Here is a 250-nt window from a genome sequence, read left to right as displayed (position 1 = left end):
CGGAACCCAAAATCAGTCGGAAATCTACAGGGCTAGGTTTAGGACGAGAATACGTGCTAAAGGGGAGAGCCTGCAAGAGCTGGCACAGGACTTGGAAAGCATGGCATACAAGACCTACCCAACTGCACCACCCAATCTCATCAAGGTGCTGGATAACAAAGGAGTACCAGAAGCTCTACAGAAGCTCTGTGTTGTGACAGGACATTCTGCAAAGTTGTGGGGACCAGTGTGGGTAACTATCGAGCTTATG

The sequence above is a fragment of the Limulus polyphemus genome, unplaced genomic scaffold (genome assembly GCF_000517525.1).
Source record: "Limulus polyphemus unplaced genomic scaffold, Limulus_polyphemus-2.1.2 Scaffold12417, whole genome shotgun sequence".
In the NCBI taxonomy this organism is placed as follows: Eukaryota; Metazoa; Arthropoda; class Merostomata; order Xiphosura; family Limulidae; genus Limulus; species Limulus polyphemus.
Note: the sequence above shows the minus strand (reverse complement) of the source record.